Raw genomic sequence first — 13,704 nt, 5'->3', positions numbered from 1 at the left:
GGCGAGCACGACTGTGTGGGGGCTGACAAGGGAGTTCCAAGTCAGAGAAGCAAACGGCAAAGACAGTCCAGCAGCACAAGGAAAATCAGGCCCAGCTCATCCCAGAAACTAGAAGACTGAAGACTCCAGAAAGACAGGGTGGAGGATGAAAAGAAAGCAAATGTCACAGTATGGTGGTTGCACGGTCACACAGGACGGGGTAGAAACTAGATGGCAAGTTTCCAGGCAAGTTTCCAGGGTAGAGGTGGGACAGCAATGAAGAGAAAGAAAAAGCACCAAGGCCTGAGGGGCAAACTAATTTGAGCAGGATGTCTTAGGAGGCAGAGGACAGGAGCAAGTTGGTAGTTAAAGAGGAATGACCCAGGCAAGGGGATATAATGTAAGATGTTTTAAGTAACAACAATGGCAAGTCTGATTTACTGTGTAACTGCTGCGAGCCTGGTACTGGTCTAGTGTTTTATTGTTACACATTTAATCTTCACTGGGGAAAAAAAAGAGCAAAGGTTTACAGATTTGGAAATTGGGGCCTCTGGGACATGCCATGACTTTGAGAGGACAGGGGCGGGGCAGCTAGTACGCAGAAGAGCCTGATGCAAGGGAAGGAACACGGAGGGAAAAACCAGGGGTGGGGGGTAGGGGTGGGGGTGAGAGGGGAGGGTAGAAGTTGCCAGAGGACCCCTCAGCAAGGAAATGGGACACTTCTCAAAAACAGAACTGGAGGGATGCATGCAAAGAGATCACGGAGTGCTTGAGTAAACTTAAAGTTACCTTCCAGTGGCTCATTTCAGATCTAGTAAAAAGAATACTGGAGAATCATGTGAAGTGTGCACTCCAGTAATCAAAGAAAATATACCATTCCTATAAATTTTCTTTCCAGTGAATTCTGTCAAAATGCTATGAATGCACTATTAGTTTACGGTTTATAAATAAAAGTTTTACTTTCATCTCACACTGTAGCCCACTAGGGATTTTTTAGATTCCTACTGAAAATTATCTTTATGTATTTAACCAACTTTATGATAAAATAGAAATTTCCTGCCAACAATAAAAATAGGGGCCCAAATCACTTCACATCAACACTAACCAGATAAAAAGTTTATGGTAATTCTCCTTACAACTGTATACAAATGTCTTTTTATATAGTTCTAATCAACATGGAGACTAAATTCATATCACATTTCATTAGTTCACAGACATTTCCGTATTTCTGCAGAAGCCTCATTACTAACAGCAGGGTAATATTTCATTTCATTAATAATGCCATTTCTTGACCTGGTGTTGCACTAATTAACTTGTGGTAAAGCAGACAAACTGTCTTTCCAAATGAAGATGTGGGGAAGGTTTTTTAAAAAACCCAAACTTTGATGGATTACAGTCTTCTGATTAGCTATCCAAACCATAAATTTTAATTTCAGTTTTTCCAGATTAAAAAAGAATGTATCTCAATAACTCTTGTCTTTGTTTAAATTCCAACTAAAGTGCTTACAGTTTGAAAAATGGTGTGACCCCCCTCTGAAGAGCTTCTGAAGTAAAAACTTTCCTTCTTTCCAAAAAATGGGTAAAGCCACCTAACAAGAATGTAACTCTAGGAAAATATCAAACTACATTTTGCTTGACTTTAAAGGTCAAGATCAAATTGTAGACGGCTGCAAGGGCCACATTCATTTCACTGTAATTTCACAGAACCCAAAAGTTTTAAAAGATGGAGGAGCAGATATATTTCTTGTTTATTAGGGAAGCTTAACTTGTCCCATATACCTTACCTCATCACTCTACAGCATGGGTCTAGCAAATAAGGGCTCGTGAGCCATCTGCCTCAACACCTGTTTTTGCAAATAAAGTTTTATGTGAACAGAGCCAGCTCATGCATTTACATAGTGCCCATAGCTGCTTTCATGTTAAAGGCAGATCTATATCAGAAACTGTATGTCCTGCAAAGTCTAAGTTATTTACTGTCCAGCCAACCTCTGCTCTCCATTGTCATGGATTAAGGGAGACTGGTAAGGCTTCAATCCACTAACTGTAAAATGCACCACGAATAAAACCATGAGTCTGGGCAACTGAGGTCTGCAGACAGAGAATGCCTTCCTGGGATGGGTCAGCAGGTAGACACACATGGCACCAACCTAAGTGAACAACATCAGCCTGGTTGTTCAAATCGCCACAGGATTCACAGAAGGGACAACGGATTCACAGAAGTGACAACAGATTCACTATTCCAACCACAAGCTCCTAATCTCCTAATCAATCCAAGGTGCCAACTTCAACTCTAATCTGGTGAAACCTACAGCTCTATTAAAATAAAATTCTTAGGCTTCAAAACAAAATAAGACGTTCTCCTCAATCAAACCAGCACAATGTTCAATTCATAAGAATATATGGTCTACGGAAGTACATGATCTGGCTGTCATAACTCCCATTCACAAGGTCTCTGAACCATTCAGTCCCAACTATTCTAAGAAAGGTTGTGTGTTCTTCTCAGGCTTCTCCTGTCTCATCTGAAAGCAGTTCCCTAAGACTTTCCTCCAATCCACCATATGGCAAGGAAACACAATCTTGGCAAGGCACAGACGGAGGGACTGAAAACGTTTACTTGGAAAAACTATGGAAGAAACAATGAATGAATGTGAACAGGAATAGGAAAGCTGGGTTCCAGTCCCAGCTCATTCACAAACGAGCTACAACCCTGGATGAATTGTTAATATGTACACTCTTAAACCTGTGCTGCTGTTTTCTTGTGTGCAATATCATTGGTTCCCAACAAATTTTCTGCCTTTACAAACTTCGCATAGATAACATTTATATGTAATTCTCAAAATATCCTAGGGGCACACAAAGTTTGGAAAAATCTCCCTCTTTTCTCTTCTGCACCCCTCATCCTATTGTCTTCATCACCCAGAAGTGCTTAGACCACCCAGGTACTCTTGTCATTCTGTTTCTTTCTATACAGTATTCATGGCAATCTGTAAATACTCTTTCATCACTAGAATGTAAGTTGCAAAAGAGCAAGGACTTTTGTCCATCACAGACTCAACTATATTCCCAAAGTCTAAAACACTCCACATATCAGGGAGGCAGGCACTAAAAAGAGTAGTTAAATAAATTAATGTATCAATTCCACCTCCCTTGCTTGCTTATTGCTTTTCTTGAGGAATCTTAAATCTCCTAGGATCTCTACAATTTGAAGCGCCTTTCATACTAAATGTAGCTCACTGCCACTTAGTAACTGTAACACTAAAGCAAGCAAAAGGACAATACCAGTGTTTTCCTATTTATTTCCTATTAGTGTCAAAATGCTATTTATACTAATACTGTAGTTTTAAAAACTCCAGAATTCATCTCACAGAAGTGAAACTAAATATTCATGTATTTCAGATAGCAAGTTCAAACATATATACAAATATAAATATTAAACTTAGATTGTTCTAATTATTTGCTGATACGATAAAGTACTATCCAAAAAATTTTACACTAAATATACTTGAAAAAAATTCACACTGAATAAAACTACCAATCTTGGTCTTATTATTAATTACTGAAACTACTGATATTCAGGATGCTAAAGACGACTCAGGGAAAATCGAACAGCGAACTTCATATATTTGCAGGACTACTCTGAAAAAATAGGTACGTCATATTTTGATCAGACCTTGAGATTGAGACAGGAATCAAAGGGTAAAAGTTATGGAGAAACAGAGCCTCAATGTGTAAGCTGCACATTTCTGAAAATTCCAGCTATATGAATGAGTGAATGAGTGAGATGGGCTGCCACGTGAAGAAGCGAGCCTCCCTCCCAGTACTAGAAGTGCAAAGATAAAGGAGGACCATGGAACCAGTGCATTGGGTGGGAAGCTGGACTGGCTAACTTCTAAATTCCTTGGCAAGATTAAATTCCAATACTATTCTGGCACCACTCATCATTCTGAAGGACATTCTGAAGTGAAATTGGGTTTTTAGAAAAACTACAATTGCGTGGTGGTGAGAAATACACTGATGAGGCTCGGTGCTGTTGCCAGGCAAGGCTCAGTGCTGTTGCCTGGATTTATCTTAAGGTACCAGCTCTTTAGCCCATGACTGCTCCTGCAACAATTCTCTGACAGGGTCCCTAGGAAGCCCAGGCTCCTCAGACTACATTCTGAAAACTGCAGTTCTAGAGATTCTAATGGACAGTTCCTATACTAGAGACAAGAGCAAAAGGATAGGAAAGATAAAAGGAAGGACATCTCTACTTGCCTGCAAAATAAAATCCCCCTGCAGTAAGGTTACTTACGCTAAGAAGTCATGGGAGTACTATAAACACCACCACTGGTCAATAACCAACATTTTATCTAATTAAACATACATCCCAGAAGAGAAGCTTGTCAACAAAATTTTCTTGTAAATTAGACTCCGGCAACACTGAAAATTTTAAAGCCTGTGGCCCTCAGATGCACTCAACTATCGCTACAACACCTGCACAGTCCAGCAATTAAGAGTCACACAGAACACACACAGAACAGCATGCAGCACCTACCTACACCTCACCTTTTTCATTTCACAGGAGGTGTGTGTGTGTAACCCCCCAGGAGCAATGAGGAGTGAGGGAAGGCAGAGCCAGGTCAGAAAACTGTCAAGACCTGGGATAATGTAAATGTGAAAGCCTTCGTCCTTCTCTGCCACAACCTAATTCCAGAATTTATCTCCCTAAAATTTTTTCTTTGACATTTGCATCTTCAAATAGAATGTCCCTGGAAATTCGGCACTAAGATTCTGACAGCAATTGAAAAAGAAAATATGTGACCACCTTTCAACAGCAGAACAGGCTTTAAGGAAAGTCTGTCACTAATAGACCTTGGAAGAACAGAATGAACAACCAACCTATCTCTCAAAACATGTAAAGTGCCAGCAGCCCTGCCTAACAACATCTGCAAAGTCCAACTCTGAAAATGGTTCCAAGGGAACTGGTTTATAAAATATTTTTATGTTTGGAGAAACCCTTCTGGCCCACATTTTGAATCAGGAATTGCAGTCCTCCAGGTAATTACTAATTACTCCAGGGTTAAAAATTACTAAGCACAAAAGCTCTTTTAAAAATTAGTTAAGATTCAGTGAAGACAAATCCAGAACACTAAAAAAACAAAGTAAAGCTACATAAATGCATATTCAAAAATGACTACATAGTATATACTGTTGTATACTGTATAACTTTGGGTTAAGTGACCAGAACAGTAAATTTTATAGGCTTTTCAAAGGTCCAAGGTAGAAAATGCTTCTAGAAGCAGAACTGCACTGCTCTACTACTTTGTCCATCATATTTAGAAGATCATTTATAATAAATAGGGATTAACTGCTGAACAAAGCCTTAACAGGCTCTCAAAAGTGGGGAAGAGGGAAAAAGAGAAGGGAACCAATATCCATACAGTGTACTATGAAAGTAACAAATAGTAGAATGCATTGAACAACTTTTTTTATAAGCAACGGTCATGTGATCTGCACAAAGTACCTCAAATTTTTATAAGAATTTTAGATTAAAAACTGTACATTCACAGTTTAGAACGGTCACATGACCACTGAAAGTTAGAGCCCTAAGAGTGGCTAAAACGTAGAGCAAGTGAAAAGCACCCACGAATAGGATATTCAATTTACATGATCATCTTTATGAAATCACCTAGAAATCTTTAGTGGGAAACAATTTTAAAATAGTTTTAATGACACAAATCAGTTGTAAAAGAGGAAGCATATTCCCTGATGTCTGGAAAAGGAGGGAGAGCAAACAATGTACATACCATATTCTATGGGCATCAGAAATACAGGCTGAACCTGATGAAACTGCCATTTGAGGGGATCAAGTATAGTCATATACAGACCATGTCTTAAGGCTCCACCTAATTTTTTATCTGTAAACATTCTTCCCAAAGGCATCTTCGAGCCAAGTATTTCTTGGCTGCTTCTGGTGAAATGCACCTCCAAAAGGGCAGCCACAGAGATGCCACAAAGCCCCGGCCCTTTAAAAGTCTGAGATATAAACCTGAACACAGATATGTGTATATAAACTAATTAAAAAGGAAGTCAACACACAGACAAGACTGAAGCAAAAAGCATCAATGTTACAAGAACTCCAAAGAGCAGCTACTTGTGACCAGGAGGCTAGAAAGGGCGGATTACCGCCCCAGCTGGGGCAACAGGCTACCTCCTGTGCTTCTGTGGCTCAGTGCACCTCAGCGGACTCCGACCCTCCAACTCTGTCCCTGTGGGTCTTATCTTCCAGATCTGACCGGATTCTTTGTCAGGACCCTCTCTCCCCCTCCACTCCCTGCTCTCCAGCTCAGGGTCTCTGGGAGGGCTCATCCCCTCCAGGCTTCAGCTCACCAGCAGGTCTGGACTAACAGCAGGGAAGAAGAACAGAAGATTCGGATGGAGTTTATATTCGGGGCACAATCAATGGGCACTGTGTGTGGTACACACAGAAGCCATCGCTGGTGTCCATTCAAGGCGACTTTTTTTGCTTAGCACGTTAAGAGTTCAGTTTCCTCAAACCCTCAACTATATATATACTACTGGCAAAAATGTGAACTTTCTGGAGGACAACTGGCAGGATGTATTTGTTTCAAATGTGTATATCTTCAATCCCACAGCCACTCCTAAGAATTTACTCTGAGAAAACTGCCATACCCATGCACAAGAACTTAGCTATGAAAAAATCTCACCATAAAGTTATTAGGACAGTGAACAGAAATGTAGTTGTCCCTTAAGAGAAGACTGGCTCACTAAATTATTTTCCCTGAATAAACCAGTATGATACAGCCGTTTAGGAAAAAGGATGTTGATCCTTATATAAGACATAAAAACATTTTAATAAAATTAAAAATCAGCATGTAAGGCCAATCCCTATTTCTTTTTTGAAAGACCAAAAACAAAAACAAAAAGAAGTACTTATATACACATACATGGAGAAAAGGTTTGGATGAACATACAGCAAATTGTTACTGCTTTTCTCTAGCGGTAAGATGAGAGGACTACTCTTTTGTTTTTTTATACTGTGCTTTATTATCTGATATTTTATTTTATTTTATTATTTTATTTTACAATGAGCAATAAAAAGGTGTTTGAGAAACAAACTTCTGTTCGGGAAAATTCAGTTTTGATTTATTTAAAAAGGATTTCTTCCCCTAAGTCTATGCCAACTGCTTGCTGTCTTACTATGGATGCCATAATTTGCGAATTTTGTGCAGAAGTCCTAAACCCATGCCTCAAACATTTAGAACTAATTTGCTCCATATCCATACAGATTTTTAATAATATAATAATCAGACAGGTATCAATGGATAGCTTTCAGTGTTAGTGAACAGCCTCACCAGTTGTACTTCTAGCATCATGAGCTGTTACATTGGCTACTCTATTCCTTGGTAATCAGAAAAACCAGAAATCTGTGTCAGGAGCCTTGAGATCACTGGTTCTAGAATCAGAGCCAACCTAGGAGATGTAACAGGACAGGACCAAGTCTGGCCCTGAGAACACACTGGCCAATAAATCAAGGTTATGAGAAGAATAAGAGGAGCTTGGCCACGTTCTATGGCCACGGAGCCAAGACTGAGATTCTTGAGACCTGGGAAATCAAACACAAAAATGTATTCTTAATGAAAAAAAAAAAAAAAAATGTATTCTTGGGGGCATGTGATGAAAATAAAAAGAACCCAGGGAAGGACTGAAGAAGAAAAAAAAAAAAAATCAGATGAGAAAGAGTCCAATGACCACGGAGTTCAGCACAGATTAATGTGTGCCAATAACAAAGGGCAAATAATATAGCAAAGAGTCAAATTTCATAGCATAGCTGAATTTGCCATTGTAAAGGCAGCAGGATGACCAGTCAACTTCAGCTGCAAAATGCAGTAGGCATCCAAAGGACCCCTGCAGCTAGCCCACAGTGAGACACTGATACGAGCCTCAGTATCAAAAGGTTATAAATGAATAAATTTAAAGAACTCACAGAGCAAGAAGAAAAGTCATGATAACCTGAGACACAGCTTTGTATGAATTTACTAGTTGTCAGTTACTTATGAGTCCACGTTAACAGGAATTCTGTGTAGTTCAACTGTAATGCAGTTTTGTTCCTTAACCAATTCACTTGCTTCCCAGGTCTCAAGTCAAAGAGTATCAGGTAGGTATTTATTTAGGGCCAAATCTAGAGGCTTCATTGTATACAACCATTTCTTCCATGATTTGGGTAAACCAAAGGAGAAGGGCAGCATCACCAAGACATCCTCTACAGCACACTGGAATCATCTGAGGAACTTTAAAAACGAGATGCCTCAGTCTCACCTCAGATACTCTGATTCAATTGGCCTGGGAATTTAAGAATCCTGGGCACTAGCGTTTTTTTAAAGCCCTCCAGGTGCAGACAAAGGTGAGAATCACATTCTAGTATGAAGTTGGCTGGCTTCTCATCATCTCAAAAATGAGTGATTTGAGCTGAACTGAAGTTTATAAAGGATTTTCAGCAATGATCTCCTACAACTCCAATAAACATAAAAGCTCTGCTTTTTTTCACAGTGATAATGGAGCTCTCCCTGAATGTGAAATGGAGAAATGACAACCCCAATAGGTGACTACTTGTGGTTACTACTACTTCAACAGCTGGAAACAATGCCAAAATTAAGACATTCGTGCTTGCTATTCTTTAGACACTTCAAAATCCACACTCTTACTGGGAGATTTCCACTTCTATCTTGCCCATCCCCCCTCCAGATGCACATACAGATGAATTAAAGATGGGAAACAGGAAGATTGGCAAGAGTCCTGGTTACTATAGCAGCAAGTAAATGAAATGCCAAAGCTCATGAAACTGATAGTGAGAGCAGGAATCAGGTATACATCTTCGAGCTACCTGTCTTGCTGACTGCCCTCCTTCATGCACGATTCAGTTCCCTGCCTTCGCCTTACATGCAGTTCAGCCTCTTTAGAAAGGAGGAGGCTGGGGGGGGGGGGGGAGGGGGGCACACTACCATGACACAGAGACCAGGGGAGGTAAGAACTGGCCAAAGATTTAGTGAGTAGAAGCAAAGGGGTTATTTTTTTTTTTTTTTAAATCCTATTTACGTCCTGTGAACCTTCTAAACATCACTGTATGGGTTTTTTTTTTTTTTTTTTTTTTTTTTAAGAAACATGTTCATTGGCTAAAAAGGAATAGTTTTCAAAATATGTATCAATACACTCAGAAACTTGGGCTTTGGCAAGAGTCAGATTTGCATACCCTACTAAACAACAGACCAATAGCGTGTCCAGCAACCAGGCCATTGCAGTGGTACTTAATTCAAGTGGTGACAGGAAGGCACTTGAGGGATTGCACTCCTCTGAAAAGCAGGGAGGAGCAAAGTATAAAAGCACAGTGGAATTAAAGGAATAAAAACATCCTTCAAGATTCAGCTACTTCCTGGGAGAAGTGCACCTTTCCTTGCAATCCCAGGTCTAACCCTCTCATTCCACACACATCTTTTGAGTGTAATTACTTAAGGAGTGCATCCCCTTCCCTAACTAAGCTTCTTCAAGGTCTCATCTTACTCATCTTTACTAGGTGCTAGAGATGCAAAGAACCTGGCACACAGAATGTGCTCAATAAATGTTTGATGAATACGTAAGTCAAAGAACAAATGGAAAAATGAGAGATGAGAATTGCTAACTCAACTTAATTCACTGAAAAGGAAGAAAGATTAACCCAAGTCATAAAATTCAAGGAGAAATAAGATCTTCAACTGCAAAGAGGAAGACAGCACCATTTTGTTTTCAAAAGACAAAGATGCATAATAAAGCTGAGGCACATCCTGTTGGTTAAAAACAGATGCACAGTCAAGGAACTAGGAATAAACAGGTAAAAAGAAACAAAACAAAGACAGCCAGACTCATCAAGGCACTTCTAAACTTCTCGATTCTTGGGACATAATCAAGAATCAATGGACATTCTACTCCTAGTGTACAGGGAATATTATATATCCAAACTCAGACTTTGAAAAGCTTTGAGAATTTCTAGAGACTGAGTCAGCAAGTCATACCGTCTCTATGTACTATGTAGAGACAAAAGGATTATACGCAGTCTGCCAGGGGGGAGGCCAATGAAATTTCATAGTACAACTGGAAGGAGAGTGCAAGCAAAGAAATGGTAGTCCTCATTTTGTCATGTTTATTTCCCACCCCTACCCTCTAATCTCAGTGTGTACCCTGGAGTACTGTATCAACCTGGAGATCACATATAAAGGGATATCAACTGGCTCAAAGTTGTCCAGAAAAAAATAAGACTGACAGGTAAAGGGTCTGAAACCCAGGTCCTGGGCTGCACACTGAAGAGAATGGAGAAGATGAAGCCTGATTTTGAGACTTAAGTGTGTATTTAAATACTCAAAGAGAAGGAAAGATAACATTTCAGAGGCAAGACCTGAACTATCAAATTACAGAGGCAGACTGGAGGTAAGAAACCCCTTTAAAATCAGAACTTCCTGAAAACAAAATGCACATTCTGGGAGAAGGGACTGATATAGTTCCAGTTCCTTGTGGGTGGTGGTTACATGGGTGTTGGCTTCACATGTACAGCTGATTTCTATCATTTGTGGAACACATATATGCCAGCTCACCTACTAAGTTTGTTTGTAACCCCCAAATGACACTCCCCACCACTTCTGCGGTCATCTGAGGACATGAATGTATAGACATGGTAGAAAATGTGCCACCCCATACACACATTCCCAGCTGAGGTCCAACAGCCAAGGATCTGCCTTGTTTCAGATCTCCCATGATAAAGCAGGTGCCTTTTTTGCAGCCTAGATAGAGCAATGTTTTTGAACTTTTGTGTTTTTTGAGTGTATAAAATGCCCTCGAGTGAGGTGAAGCACCGTCTTAGTGTTCCTAAGTGCAAGTAGGATGTGATGTGTCCTACTTGCACTTACAAACGTATTAGATAAGCTTCATTCAGGGCAGGAGTTAGGATGCTATTATAGGCTTTGAGCTCAATGATTACGAATCAAAAATACATATTAAATATGATGTCTTTATGAGAAACACACATAACATGAAGTTATGTATCAGTCAATTAATTAAAATGTGGTGAGACCAGCCAGAGGTTCACAGAAACCTAACCATGTACTTCTTCCTCAAGGGGCAATGACTCCATATTCACTAATTCAGTGTTAGAGGCAACTTTACAGAATGTAATGTAACTACCAGAAATAACAGTAACTAATAATACCACTTTCACTATGCTGCACACCTGTTCATGCTTCATGGATGTTAAATTTCACATGCAAAAAAAGTTTTGATAAGTAAGCTTCATGTATTATACAGAAGATAAAATATGCAATTTCTAAGGTCCCTTTCGAAATGTTAACAAACACTAGCTTTGCACTTACAGAGATAAGCAGAATTTTAAAACTCAACTGTGCTTCTGGCTGTCAACATGCTCCTTCAGGGAAGGGCAGAAATAATGGGCTCTAAGCTCTGAATTTCAACTTTCAAATTTTAAGTGAAGAGGGGTTATCAGGACTTTCCAGATGTTGGAAGATTCAACACAAGCATCTAATCATGCTCCCTCCTAAAAACCTCCTAAAAACCTACTAGTAAAGAATTTTTTTTTTTAAAGGTACAAGTCTGAGTAAGATGAGAGAAAACAGCAATTCAATTTTAGAAGCAAGCAAGCAGATGGAAGAAAGAAGCAATATGGAAAACCGAGAATCAACCATACTTACACTGGAGAATTCCTCAAAAGATCTGAGAACTGGCAACACTGGGTACACCTCTGAAAGTGGGGGTGAAGTGAGAACCAGAATAAGGTTTGTCAAAAGTACAAGGAAAACTGGATTCCTAGATGTGAGTTTAGAAGTTTATCCTCTGGAGTGGACAAAACGGATAGAAACCTAGGGACTGAAGGACAAACACACAGCCTTAAGTGAGGGTTCCACACCAAAAAGAGATTAAGAAAAAAATGCATACTGAATGAGACCCTTGTGTTCCTTCTTCACTTACTTAGTTCCCAGAATAATGATCCAAGCCCTTTTATTCTCCAGTCAAAAACTCAAAGAATATTCTTCGGGGAATCTGACCTGTTCAAAAGATACCTCAGAGTCATCCAACAAACAGCCATTGAAGGCCAGCCAAACAATGAAGCTGACAAGCTCCACCCACACGTTCAGTAGTCCATCCTGTTAGATATAAGCTGACAACCAAAGATCAATATACATTTGAGAAAAGCCTTTATTGTGAGAGCCCAACACAGGAAAAACTGGAGTAAAACAACTGTTTTCTCTTCCTGCAGTGTTTATCTTGAGAGATGAAAAGATACAGCAGTCATAAAACAAGAGACTATAAGAAAAGAAAGATTGAGGGAACAAAGGATTACTGAAAAATTAAGTATCCGAGAAATTCTTTTCTAACAGAAAGATTGGGCAATAAAGTTTAGAAACACCTGCAGAAAGTGCAAAACAGACAAAGACAATTAAGAAAACTAAAAAACAAAAGCTGTATGAAATTAACTGACCCAAACCATGTGGTCTAGAAGTTGAACAAAAGGGGTTCCAGAAAGGAGAAAACAGGGAGAGTCATCATCCTAGAAATGAAAGATACAGGTTTGCCAAATTGAAAGAGCCCACTGAGGGCCAGGACAATGAAAGGAAAACTTTCAAGGCCTGTAATAATGAAATTTCAGAACACTTGAGACTAAAAGCTAGGAAAGAAATGGTCTTATGCTTACAAATCTCTGAAGAAAAACTTTCCAATCTACAATTCCATATTTGGCAAAACTTTTAAAAGGTATTTATGGACATGCAAAAACTTTAATTCTAAGGAGTTGGAGAATTGAAAAAAAAAGTTAATGTGTCAATATCATCCAATTTCTTGCAGCTGGAAGGGAGATGCATATAATAGGAGAAAGCTAAAATGAACTCTCTAGCACACTCATTTAGAATTTGGAGGCATCAGTAGGTATGTATGAATTTCCTACCTGTTTACTGAAAAGCACCTTGAAGAATGGGCACACCTAGCTCTGGTTTCTAAATCCTATTCCCTACTAAATGCCTCATCCTGATGAGGGCAGGGGAGGTACAAGCTAACTATGAAAACATCTCACTGTTTTGGGAAATAAGAAAGTGTGCATGATGGAAATGTGTCATGAAGGACACAAACTGGCCTGCAGAATGTCACTGGCTAAATCTGGAAACATTTGAGCAAATTAATGATAGTAATGGATTATAATCCACTAAATGAGTTCATACTGATAAATGGGGAAAGAGGGACAACTCTTTATTTCAGTATAGCAAAACAAAAACAAAACAGTTTTGCATAATCATAGTCATAACTGCTCAGGCAAGAAATACCTATGGATGCTGAAATCAGGGGTTCAAGCTTGATGAAGAATAAGTTATTTACATAATCTCCAATTATCTCCCCACAAATTACTTATTAGTGAAAGGAAAACCAGTACCCCTTGACAGTGGAGAAACCTGGCTGACATGATCTTAACCAAGTATCAAAGTTAGTGTCAACAATAATGGGACAACACAAACACAACATCACACACCTCCCAATGTGAATCTCTGAGGACATATTACTGCTTATGCTGTATTCCCACCAAAAACGCATAGTGTGAATCCAATCACAAGGAAAGAAACCCAGATTTGAGTACGGGCATTCAGAAAATGGCCTCTAACCTTCAATAATGTCAATTCAATGAAAGACAAAGAAAAACTG

General features: G+C 39.3%; 1 protein-coding gene across 1 annotated transcript in view; it reads right to left on the bottom strand.

Moving 5' to 3' along the window:
* Positions 1-13,704, bottom strand: part of MRPS6 (mitochondrial ribosomal protein S6) — a 66,701-nt gene that overhangs the window by 17,117 nt on the left and 35,880 nt on the right. The window lies entirely within an intron of this gene.

The sequence above is a fragment of the Canis lupus genome, chromosome 31 (assembly GCF_003254725.2).
Source record: "Canis lupus dingo isolate Sandy chromosome 31, ASM325472v2, whole genome shotgun sequence".
NCBI classification, from domain to species: Eukaryota; Metazoa; Chordata; class Mammalia; order Carnivora; family Canidae; genus Canis; species Canis lupus.
Note: the sequence above shows the minus strand (reverse complement) of the source record. Positions and strands in the feature narration are given on the sequence as shown.